General features: G+C 38.9%; 1 pseudogene; it reads right to left on the reverse strand.

Annotated features, from left to right (window-relative positions):
• Window positions 1-1,609: 1,609 nt before the first annotated feature.
• On the reverse strand, window positions 1,610-12,422 carry LOC101296576 (annotated as a pseudogene).
• Between the last annotated feature and the right edge of the window lie 677 nt (window positions 12,423-13,099).

The raw sequence follows: 13,099 nt of genomic DNA on the forward strand, positions 1-13,099 counted from the left end.
CACATAATCAATCATACAAAACAACTGCAAGTCTTCGAGCATCCTCGAAACCCTAAGTTCTAAGTGCACCTCGCCTTAGATCTCAGAGCCCGTCTGGACTCGCCTCTCTTTCCCAATTGTTGCTCTGCTCGCTTCAAACAGTGAGTATCGATTCGCAGGTGACTAGATAGTTCGCTCGTAATTCCTCGCCCGCAAGGTGACACCGGAGCTCTACTTGGCCTGATTAGAAGTCAAGAACGCGCACCGTTCTCGTTCCGTGTCCGCGTGGTGGCACGCCCTGCAAACCTTAATTTACTTTTTGGTAGCACAAGTTACCTCTCTACCCCTGCTGAGGATCGTGGCCAAAACAACTTCACATATATGATCATCTTATTTCTCGATCTCCTCTTATTACGCATAATATTAAGTAAGTCGAGAAACTTCAAACCCTCATGAAATTAGGGATGATAACATGCAATTTCGATCATTGTAACTCAGAGGGGAACTTCTGGTCCTCACTCATTAATATATTAGTCATGAGAAGCTTCATTTAGTAATTTCGATTATCTCGTGAGGAACTTCCAGCCCTATAATAATTGATCAAGAAACTTCGATCATGTCACAACTTTGAGTATATTGCTATCAAGGAACTTCAGCCCCTTCACATTTTGATCAATAGACTTCAGGTCTAGAGGTAAGGTAACATGAGTTACCTGAGTTGATTCTCAATTCATAACGCTAGACTACATCGTCAAATAACAGATTGAAACCAAGTTGATGAAATAGACAAATATTAATAGGATACATACGTACATGAAAACATGATAAGAGCCATATGAAAAGATTGATGTAGAATCTTTTTACGGAAACAAACCCAAGAGTACAAACACATGCAATTCAATGTAAAACAAAAATATGGATCAGCCAAAAAAAAGGGTCAAACCAGATCTGAAAGTAGAGGCAGATAACAATCATGTAGTTATCCTCAATACCAACAACCCAATCAAAGCAATCTAACAAACCGAAGACATCCACTCGATCACAACTTCACAATATTGAAATCAAACTAAAATTAACACAATGAAATCGGCAAATAAGATGGGTTTCCTAACCGTGCTAACACTAGTACAGAAAAAGTTTCCATGACGTTTGGAAAACATCATTATAGGGGTTTCATGACATTTATCAAACGTTATCTACTTCGTCGTCTTAACCGTAGTGATGGTTTCCCCACCCTTTTAATGACGTTTGTAAAACGTCGTGAAATATATTTAATGACGTTTGATAAGCGTCATTGAATCTGTTTCAATGACAATTTTTAAATGTCATGAAACGATCTTCCACGACGTTTTTAAATTTCATAGAAAAACATCCATCACACTTTTAAACCGTCATTGAAAATCTGTCATAACATTTTCCAAACATCATCAATTTTTTTCCATATTTTAAAAAAAAAAATATTTGATTTCTGATTAATTCAGAAATCAAATATTTTTTGTTTACACATGACAATAAAGACAAAATACTATTGATTTCTTTAAAATATCATCCATAAGTTCTACTTATCAAATGAGTATTCAAATTATATTACAAAGAACAAGAACAAATGTAATATGCACTAGACACAAAATCAATACAATGAACCTAAAAGAAACCAGTGTAAAGAACTAATACAGCTGCTTATCTTGTCTTGTGCCTACACAAAAGGGGTATTGTAAAATCAATAATGTTCTCAAAGTTGCACCAGTAAGTAATACATACAAGACATGAAAAGTACATGATGGCCATCTTGTTTTGGGGAGTCTATCCCACAAAACTCTGAAGCGTAACCTCCCAATTCTCTATGCAAAAGGCTTTCTTCAAGACACTTGTATGCAGCTTCAATATCTGCATATGTATTCTGCTCACTTGCCTGGAACAGATAAACAAGTTATGAGACAAGCATTTCAGACAAGCAAAAACCAGTGAAACAACATAATAAGCAATCAGAGAGGCTCCCCAATTTCCCCCTACCTTGGTTGATTTTCACAGTGAGTTCTTGATCAAGACAACAAATTATTTTTAGCAATGCAATACATTAATTTCAGTACACTAAAATAAAGTATTTAACTGAGTAAACACCTTCACAAACATGAGAAGTGAGCAGCTTGAATTAAGCTTACCTAAAGGTTGACGATTTCACCACAAGCTTCAACAGCTTCTTGAACTATTCCTTGTTACAAAATAAAATGATCACACTTCAATTACTATGGACAACCATAATACGATTTTAATTCCTTATTTCCACATTCCCAATTTATAACTATCATTCAATGAAACTCTTCAGTGGTCTACCAAAACAAAGATGAAGCCTCAATTAAATAGGTGTACATGGTACTACCAACAAGCATAAGAATATCTCATTCCAGCTCGGAAGCATCAAGCAAGAATACACAGCAAACTCCAGGTCTCTTTGCAGCATACACAAAAACAAGAAAAAAAATAGCTGACAGTAAGATAGGTGAATCGAAGCTCAAAATGCCTCACCATGTCGTATTCTTCGCTGCACCTGCAGACACATCAAACAATGGACTTGCTCAAAAGCATTCTGGAATGGAGACCTCAGCTAATGGTGTTGGCAGCAAGGGAGGTGAGGCTCAAGATTCTTTACCATGATTGTATTCTTTGTTGTATCTGAAAACACATCAAACAATGGAAAGTACAGCAAAAAGTCTCACCTATCGATTTGAAAGGAAAAGGCATATGTTAAGTCAAAGTACATGCTTTGCGATTAGAAACTAGAGACCAAAGGTTGACCCAAAGCAATGATGAATCTAATTAAGCTTTTGCCATGGAGCGGTGGATTTTGTTATGCAAAGCAAACAAAAAAGGGGCATGAAGCTAGGCAGGTTGCTTACTGAAACAAGAATAGCAACCTATCGAAATGACAAAGTTTACAAGATTAGTAAAATAAGTTACAACAAAATATCAGTAGCAGCAGACATCAGAAACTGTACAATAAAAAGAAGAGGCAGATGGTTTATATATATGTTGCTGGAAAACGAAGAAGACCGGAAAGAATTAGACGAAGTAGCATTTCTATTCAAGATAAACAAAGCTATGCTAAACATGTACTCAAATTTTCTTCCCAAAAAAATGAGGTGGGCTGCAGCAAACCCCAGCCCACCCCTAGTTCCGTCCCTGTTCATAATCAGTAAATTAATAAAACCATAAAGCAACTCCTACAACCACCGCCGCCGCCGTGAACAGTATCACACACGGCGATCCTCCACTGCCAAAACCTAACTTCTTTAAATCCCAACCAAACTTGAATTCAACTATACAAAAAGGTAAAGCTCGACGAGAAGATCAAGTTTCATACCTCACTTGCCTTCGCCGGTGGCCGGAATACACAGAACTCTCGCTGGAAAACTCAGAAGCTTCCCGTCTTCGATTCTCTCTCACCGAAGCTCCATCGACGGAAACGAGACTATAGGAAGGATTACGAGGCCGAGATGAAGCTACCAATACCAGTACCAGTCACGCTCGCCGCCGTGGCCGGAATCACGAACTCGACCGAAAACCCATAATTCCTTCTCTCCTTCGATTCTCACTCTCTGGAGCTCCTCTTTGCAAACGAAGAATATAGGGAGGTCGAGGACGGCGAGACGAAGGCGTGGACACCAGCCTTGCGTCGGGAGGCGGCCGGACGACGGACGGAGCGGTCGGAGGTCTCTGTCGCTGCAGAGCAATCGAGACCGAGGTCGGTCTGGGTTGTGTTTTGGGCTTTGATCCGATAAGGTCCAAGCCGCGCCGCTTCGATGGTGAAGCATGCGAGGAGAGAGTAGGAGAAGGGGTCGCTGATTCTGGCTTTGGTTGTAGAAGAAGATGTGGATCAGGAGGAGGTGAAAGAGCTCGGATAGGGTTTGGTTTGGAGGAGAGGACGTCGAGGTGGTGGAGTTGGAGGGAGGAGTCGTCGAGGAGGGGTCTTCGGAGTAGGATTTAGAGATGGTGGAGAGAGGGCTGAGTGGCACGGTCTGCCTCTCCCTCTATATCTCTCTCTCTCTCAAAATCTAGCCTTAGGGTTCTGACCTATTTTCCCTTTTATAGTTTGAACCGAGGGCGGGGATCAAATATGAGGAAGATCTTATGGCTGAAATTATTTTTTCAAGTTTCAATTTATTTATTTTTTAGAATAAGGAATTTCTAATTTCAGAAAACCAAATAAAAATAGACGAAACTAAAGTTAACCGATTTGATGGGGGGCTTAACAAATCCGAAACAGAGTGAATTTTTTTCAGTGTGCCTAATTAATTACCATGACTACATCGGATGGTGGAATTTTTATTTTTACATATTTATGACCTCAGATCGCCACGTGGCTACTAAAACGGCATAACTTATTTAGTAGATTATATGGAATTGTGAATCATTGTAAATCAACTATACAAAATAAATAAAATTTTCAAAAATCTTATGAAATATGATGTGTTCAGAATAGTGAAATACGCTTGGGGTTGAAAAATCACAAACTTCTGATAACGCTTGTGCCCCAATAAAAGTGGTCAACCCTAATTATGTTTAAGCGCTCCTAAGGGGAGCCTAATCACCAAATTGTCAATTTAACAAAATTTTCACATGAGTTCCTAAATCTCTATATACGAGCTTGTGGTTCAAAAATTAAGAATAATAGGGTTTCGCACGATGTAGGTCAACTGCGTTTTGTGTAAAAAAAAACAAGGCTGAATTAAGGTTGACCGATTCGATGGGGGGCGTAACAAATCCGAAACGGGGTGAATTTTTTTCAGTAGGCATATTTAATTACCATGACTACATCGGACGGTGAAATTTTTATTTTCACATATTTATGACTTTAGACCGTCTCATGCTCGCTAAAGCGGCATAACTTATTTAATAGGTTATATGGAAGTGTGAATTCTTGTGAAACAACTATACTGAAGAAGTAAAATTTTCAAAAATCTTGTGAAATAGGATGTGATCTGAACAGTGAAATACATTTGGGGTTGAAAAATCACAAACTTCCGGTAACGCTTGTGCCCCAATAAAAGTGGTCAACCCTAATTATACTTAAGCGCTCCTAAGGGGAGCCTAATCACTGAATTGTCAATTTAACAAAATTTTCACATGGGTTCCTAAATCTCATATATACGAGCTTGTGGTTCGAAAACAGGGCAAATTAGGGTCTCGTACGATGTTGGTCAACCGCGTTTCGTGTAAAAAAAAGATTGAATTAAGGTTGACCGATTCGATGGGGGCGTAATAAATCCGGAACGAGGTAATTTGCTATATTCAACACAAATAGTTAAAAGATAATGAGTAATCTTTTCTTACAAGGCTTAAAACAAATCTCATCTTATTTGGGTAAACCAAAAAAGGAAAGAAAAATTAAAAAGGACAATTGAGCGCCAGAAATTTGGGTTAGGCGCCAAGTGAAAATTCCAACAAGCGGGGTCTTCAAAAATTTGGGCCAAAAGATTTTATGACGTTGGGAAAGAGTCATAACCCATCCCGAAATTAATGACACATGAAAAACGTCATCGAACAATTGGGCCGAATGATTTCATGACTCCTGAAAACTGTCATAAAATATTTCAAGCATGACGTTTGAAAAATGTCATAGAAATATATATGATGACGATTCTAAAAAGTCATAAAATTTATGACAGTCGATACCCGTCATTAAAAATCAAGACCTACAATGACGGTCATAAAATGTCATAAAAGAAAGTATAAATTTAGATTTATGACGTTTGCTTCTGAAAACGTCATAAAAATAACATACGATGACGTTTTCGGGCAAACGTCATTAATTTACTGTCATTGAAAGTTTTTTTGTAGTAGTGCATATTCCCCCAATTATGTATATTCTATTTTTCCACAAGTATACCACATATATTGAGAATATCCGTTGTCACTAATAAAATAGGATCAGCATATATAGAAACAAGCACAGCAAAAAAAGAAAATAACTAGCAACTTAGCTTGTTGATCAATGTAACTGTAACCATCAATGTAACTAAGAGCAGCTAATTCAACAACTAAGACTCGAAACAATTCCGCAAACCAACGAAATGCAAATAATAACAAACCAAGTATGATCATTATTAATCATCACTAAAATACCTTACACCAAACAATACTACTGAATCTAACACTTGCAGCTAATATCTAACATCTTCCAATAATCAAAGCCAAGCAATCCAACACTTGCAGCTAAACAACAGCTTAATCAAAATTAACCGGAGCTAAATAAGAGTATAATAGTACATGCTCAATGTCTCTTTCAACCAGAAAGGTCCTGCTAAGATCAGAAGCTATCCTATCCGTCCGCGACATCACAAAACCCCAATTCCCAAAACCAAACAGACCAAAGGATGGCAGCTGGATGAGCATTAACCTTGTAGTATAGATTTGCGTCAACCTCATTAAGAAGGTGGCCAATAGATGAGCATGCTTCAATAGAAGATTTGTATTTGTAATCAAGGTCAGCTCCTTGGTTCTTCAGAGTAACTTCTTTAGCAACTTGAAGATCATTGCCTAACTCATTGAAAGTAATTCCAGTGGCTTCTTTGACAAGATTGTGCATGGTTTCCCTCCTCCATGGTCACTCAAGATGTATCTCCACCCCCTGTATATAAGGATATATACCAGCTATATAGAGATTTGATTCCACAATTATGCCAAGAAAATTCTGTCACAAGTTTCTTGAAGGACATTCACCTGGTAATCAAGAGTAAGCTTCCCGTGACCTGCAAGTACACACCGTGTAACAATTTCCTCTGTCATGTTCATCATGCTTTCATAGTCTGAATATGCTTCATACATCTAAGATCAAACTAATACCAATACCAATCAGAGGTTCGCATGATAAATTAGGAAAGTTAAATATCTAATAATATGAAACAAGTAGCTAATCGCGTAAAATACATAAACATTAACCACATAACCAAACGAAATAAGAAGAAAATTGAATTACCTCTATAGTGGTAAATTCAGGATTATGACGAGTTGAAATGTCTTCATTCCTGAATATTCGTCCAATCTCATACACCTTCTCAAACCCCCCAACCTATCATCCATAGGCAGAACTGTTTAACAGATAACTCGCATGCTATCGAACCAGTGATCGTTCACATATATACATGCAACACCAGTCTAGTTGGATTATATAGGGAAGTCTTCGGATCTGCAAGCCATGCCGGATTAGTACTTCGCAAAACCCAAAACAGGAAAAAGAAGAATTAGGTACCAAAGCTGCGAATTGAAGCTCAATGAAGCTCGAAATTGAAGAAGGAGAGAATATATTACCTTGAAGAAGCAAAGGCTTGGCCAAAGAGGGATGAATCACACCGGAATTGGAATTGGGGATTTTAGGGTTTAGATTCCGATCTACCAAATGGGTGGATGCATATTGAAATGGAAGGTAGGAGGAGGAAGAGGGTGGAGAGGGGATTCAGTTGTGGTCTTCGTTTGGCTGATGGCCATTTGAAGGATGGCAGCTAGGCAGCTCGGTCTCAGACCCTCTCTCTTCTCTATTGACAAAATGAGGGATAGAGATTAGGTTTTTCACTTCTATACTCAGGGAAGATATAAAATCCACGGCTGAGATTAAAGGGTGGGACAAAATCAAAAGTGGTAATTTCAAAGTGTTCCACGGCTTCCTAACGCGGTGGCAAAATTTACATTTTTTTTGCCACGGCTTCACATTCCCGTCGCAAAATTTTCATTTTTTTACCACGGCATGAAGTTGCCGTCGCAAAATAGTTTTAATTTAGCGACGGAAACGTTGCCGTCGGGAAACTTGGACCAATGGCGACGGCAAATCCGCGCCATGGCAATTTGGGATGGCTAACTGAATTCTTTTTTGTAGTGTTGAATGCAAAGAGTAAGGCGCAGCGGTAGAAAAAAGGCACTTTATGAGGGCGAGCAAGTCATGAGATCAGCATTATAACGGTCGTTTATGCGTCACTTCAAGCAAACTGGAAACGAGGCACTCTAAGGTAGAAGGTATACATAGACTACCCAAAGCCAAAACAGCCCTCATACTAGGAAACTAAATACAATGCTCAATTCTGTCAGTAAAAGGAATCTGGCTTTCAAGTTAGTGAAGTGAAACTCTGGACGGGGAAGAAGCCGTCAATACTGGATAGTTTTAGTCATTGATTATATGGTTAGTAAGGTACTAGTTCAGTTATAGTGCTGGAAAATCGATTTAAAACTTGTTGTCAAAAAAATGCTTTTCTTCTGAAAAAGGGAAAGGGGAAGGACAGAGAGCAAAAGCGCAGAATAAAGTAGATGGTAGCTCTTGTTCCCGGGACTTCCTCTCCTAGTTAGGAGTTGGATATGAGGCATGTAGCCCCTTGTTAACTGTAGGGTTAGAGAAGAGTCATAATGGTTTAGATGGAGCAGCTATCTGGTAGTTCCTGTGAGTAAGCTAAGATTGCAGCTAGGGCAGAGTAAACAAATCTCTTGCATTTGAGGAGCATGTGAAGAGCATTGGTTTGATCAAGCTCTCAGCACTTGAATTCTAGCTTTCTGCTCTTCAAGAGGTTCTTAGAGCTAGGAGTTGCCTTTCACAGTGAGATAGCCGACTTACTATGATTTGATGGCAACGAATACCGACGCAAGAGGGACGCAAAGTTATTATCGCCTTATCCATTTGAGACAGTTGAAGCTGATTCTAACCAGATTCACCGCCCGCAGGCTTTGGAGTACTTTGGGATTATATTCCGCGCCGAGGCTTTTTGACTTATGCTGGATCACGAAGACCGGCCATTCTCCGTCTTCTTCTTTCTAGAAGGGGGATCTGAGAGAATGCTATTGTCAGAGAGTGGAGGTGAAATAGCGACCTATTGCTCCGCATCCCCCCATAAGTTTACTATGAAGAGAAGAATCAAAAGGATTGAACTACCTACTCATTATTAGGAGGTGAATCATAGAACACCAAAAGTTGTGGTATCTTATGGACCTAACATAGGTCACATCCCTCACGCTATTTTATACTGGAGCGCATTCTCACTTGATTCATCTTTATAAGCAAAAGCGGTCCGTTCTCTGACCGGGACACATGAGTAGTAAGTAAAAGGTAGGTAGGCTAGAATGCTTCTATCGATAGAGCTTTCACGTCTGCGGTATTTCCATGACTTCTTCAATCCACTGGGTATTGCCTAATTGTTGACCGATCGAAAGCGTCTCCCTTCGATCGTTTTCTTTTTTATTCATTTGTCACAATAGGTATAGGCGAATAAAAGAATTTCGGGATCAATGATTTGACCATGCAAACTAAAAAAACCTTTTCGTCGATAAAGAAAGCTCATCAGTTGCAGGGTTTGGTGGCTCGAAATTCACTTGGCTTCGCCAAAAGGCCTCATCTCTAGAAGCCCGGCTCGCGAGGCGTCCCTCTCGCAGTAGGGTTCCTCTATAGGTTTCCCGGTAATAGGGAGATCTGCGAAAACTCTTACCCATATCTTATGATTTCTTCGGCTCATAGCACGATGGCGTTGAGACCATAGCATGTTACACGAAAGCGCCGCTTTCTCTGGAGTATTGTCACCAATCTCTTCAATCTCGGGATACCAGCTAAATAACTGCGGCCAGAGAGTCACTTTTTCAGTGTGTGTACACGCTTGTTTGATCCTCTGGGCGCTAGGCGCTCCCGTGGTTCGCGAGAAGGAAAAAGGATTCATCCTTTGTTACATCTGGCACGAGATCCCTGGGAAATCCCTTTTCTTAATACCCCTATTCTCCTTTCATCCGGAGTTGCCGTAACTTGGGATCATCATGCTATACTCGCAGGGAAGGAAAAGCGCAACAGCTACTACCCAGGGGCCTCCGCAGCCATTTATTACGGTCCGTCCGTTTTAGAGACCATTTATATAAACTATAAGAAATACGTAGTTATGACTTGCTTAGCCAGTAAAATGTTATCTATTCACTCCCGAAAATGCTCGTTCCTTTGTTGTTGGGGATTACATTTTGTTATGGCGGAAGAGAATATTGAAGGGCATTTATATTAATTCATGATATCTTTGTAATATCTTTGTAATTGAAATTAAAAATTGTACATCAAAATTGTTATTAAAATTAAATATTTTTCATTGCTATTGTTCAAACTCGAGAACACCATTTCTTTACCCAAATCAATGGGTTATTGTGATCACGAACTAAAATATCCACGATATCCTCGATATTTCCTTGAACTTTCTGTTTTTTACAAGTATTCATATTCATTTTCATATCTTTCTGATATTTTATATTTAATATATTTTTGGTTGAATACAAGGATTAAAATCTCTGCGATATACCTGATATCTCCTTTTTTTTTAGGGACCGATATTTCTAGAGGGGTAAATATTATATTTTATCTTCTATCGTATCTTCGATGTTTCTCCAATACTATCAAATATCTCTGATATATTAAAGAAATAATTTTAAAATTTTAGGGCATAAAGAAAAATCACCTCTAAAAATATTTGAGAAAAAAGTAATTCCTTTGAGATATATCTCAATGAAGAGTGAGAATCTCGAGTAATTTATAGAGAGGAGTATTCCACTCGAAGGATATCTGGATGTGGAGTGAGGGACCAAAGTGCGTCTTTCCAACCACCTAAAGTCTCTTTCTAGATGTAGATGAAGTTGGTTGATTTTTTTTTTTTTGAAGCAAAGGCGAGCTTATAACCCATTGTATTAATAGTTGCGGCCAGAATGACATCGATACAAACCCTAACGAATTGAGATGATTCATATACCATTATATTGTACATTGTCACTGATCGACGATGAGCCTAGCAAGCTATAATCTATCCCTACATAGAGATAGTTTTTTATGAAAACTTCCGTCGCCAAGGTGCTCAATTGCGGTATGACAAAAAGTGTTCACTATCTAGATGTAAAATAAACATAATAATCTGCAAGCATCAAACCTACCTAGATTCCTACAAACCTACATAGGAAAATTATCGGAAATAAACTAGAAAAAAAATAATTTAAATCCCTAGTAGCCCAAAAAATTGGGCTTATAAAATTAGAAAACTTGAAAAGTAACATAGATAGGGCCCACGAACAAGTCACAGGCCCAAGAACTTCACCAGGCCCATCATGAAGCCAAATCTATCAGAGGCATGTTGCTTCCATCCTGTCGGCGCTCTCTCCCTCCGATCCGCAACCCCCTGCCACCGTAGCCAACCCGTTGTTCAGAGATCATCATTCGATCTCCAATCTCTAAGCTGGCTGGAGAAGCCAAAGCTCCAAGATCGTCTACACTCCAGTAAATCCAAATCAGATCTGAAAGATCCGATCTCAATATTGCTTTCATTGATTCACCACCATCAGGTGGATGCTGATTTGGCAACGCCGATCTTGTCCGTCTGCGCTCTGATCTCAGGTGCACCAGCCCCGATTCAACCCTCTGCAATCTCTCACCATCAAAACCTGCTACCGATCGAGACAAAGTCTCCAACCCCTATAGCTCTTGCTTCATCTTCTACGAACACGAGGTCTTTTTAGAGCCCTGTCTGACGACAACGCAGTAAGGGCGCGCCGCTGGACGAGGCATGGTCTCTCGATGAAGAGCTCTCTCTCTAGGGTTTCTCTCTTACATATTTATGTAGACGAAGTTGATGGTTGTAGTTTTGTAATATTTATATGTAAATCCAATAAAATTCAGAAAAAAATTCTACCTTAATTTTTGATATTTTTTCTCAGATATCCCTGATATATCCAATCTCTTATTTTTTCAAAATACCGATACTGATATTTTAATTCACATCATGTGTCAATTAATTGCCATGCACTTTCATTTGGAATTTATATAAAGATAATGCTCAGACTTCAGATTTAGGAAGAGTGAAGAAAATTAATACCTTCCATAATCTATATAATTGACCATTACTAGAGTAAGTTTTTTTTTTTTTTTCCGATTATAAAAGAAAGTGGAAAACTACAACACATACAAATCCTCTTGGAACTCCCATTCCCAGCTGATCCGAATGGAATGCTGGGGACACAGAAAGGGGAAGACAACCATACTACAGGAGTAACAAAGTTAAACCATATTAAGGCTATTCTACCTCTCTGTAAACATGTCGGAAGTAACAAGCATGATGAAAATGCGAACCCAATAAATGAATATCTTGAATTACAGAGCTAATACACCATGGAGTAGCAGCCCTTCCATTGACAGTCAATAAGGACCTTAGAGTCTCCCTCGATGACCACTAATTGCATCTATTGAAGGCATGTTGTATGAAGACCTTCTTTCAAAGCCAGAGTTTCAACCACTAGCACACTAGTATCTCTAATCTACTTGGCAGCAGGCCAGCAGCTATAAGAGGATTTCCATCTGAATCACGAATAACGAACCCAATAGCAGCTTTACCATGTTGCACTGAAGCATCAAAATTAATTTTTACAAAACTAGGATCAGGAGGGTGCCACTTAATCATGGGAATACCATATGTTTTTGGTTTATGGTAAGATGTATCAACAGATAAATAATTATTTAAAGAAGTAACCGTATGAAAGTAGCAATGACAGGCATTTGCCATAACATTTTGAAAAATGTGTTTGTTCCTCGTATGCCAAATAGACCAAGTAATCATAATGGACAATTGTAATTGTGAGAACTTTTTTTGATACGAAACCATTATTAGAGAAGTTGAAGATGCTAGTTTGTGTACGTTGTCATAACATTAAAGCTTAGCGCAGCTTTTCTCAATCTTTGGAGCTTGTTTCAGTCGATTATCCAAGAAAACAAAAACAGGTAGAAACAAAGCAGGTGTTGCTATTGAAATGAACGACTTCGTTCTATAAGAAGTTTCTACACACTTTCGTGGAGATTTTACTACATGTATATTGAAGCAGCTGTGTAAGTGTGAATGAAGCTAACAAAGCCAGCTCCCAACTTCCCATAAGAACTACCGTAGTTCGTTTGTTCTGATTCGCACCAATGCACCATTCATATATGGGTTGCTCAATTGGCTTGCAGAAGTTGATAAAATCGAACAGTGACTTCTCTCTCTCTCCGCCACCCCCTTGAAGATGGCCCCCCTAGTTTAACTCATCCAGGTAAATCTCTCACTATTTATGGAAACCATAATCAACGAATACCCTTCCCTCTTCT

This window comes from Fragaria vesca, linkage group LG5 (genome assembly GCF_000184155.1).
Source record: "Fragaria vesca subsp. vesca linkage group LG5, FraVesHawaii_1.0, whole genome shotgun sequence".
Taxonomy (NCBI): domain Eukaryota; kingdom Viridiplantae; phylum Streptophyta; class Magnoliopsida; order Rosales; family Rosaceae; genus Fragaria; species Fragaria vesca.